Consider the following 465-nt stretch of genomic DNA (forward strand, 5'->3'; position numbering starts at 1 on the left):
CATACACATCACACACATATGTATACACACAAACACATGCAAATACCATATATACACACACAAATACACATGCACACACCACATATATACACATGAGCCCACAGCGGACATTCCGCACCCAAATGATAACAATACCAAAAAGAAAAAAAATCACCCAAATTTAGTACTCTGTCAAAATGGATGGCCCCTGAAGTGTCCCATTTAGATAACTCTTGGTGAATGTGATAGTGACTGACTTAGCTCTAAAGTCAATGCACAAATTCAATGTTTAAATCTATTAGGCCAGTTAGATGGCTCAGTGGGTAAAGGTCAGCTCGATGACCTGAGTTTGGTCCCTGTGACCCACATGAAAAAGTAGAGGGTGCAAGCTTGTTCAACCACTCTGGAAATCAGTCTGGCGGTTCCTCAGAAAATTAGACATAGTACTACCGGAGGATCCTGCTATACCTCTTCTGGGCATATACC

The sequence above is a fragment of the Mus pahari genome, chromosome 13 (genome assembly GCF_900095145.1).
Source record: "Mus pahari chromosome 13, PAHARI_EIJ_v1.1, whole genome shotgun sequence".
Taxonomy (NCBI): Eukaryota; Metazoa; Chordata; class Mammalia; order Rodentia; family Muridae; genus Mus; species Mus pahari.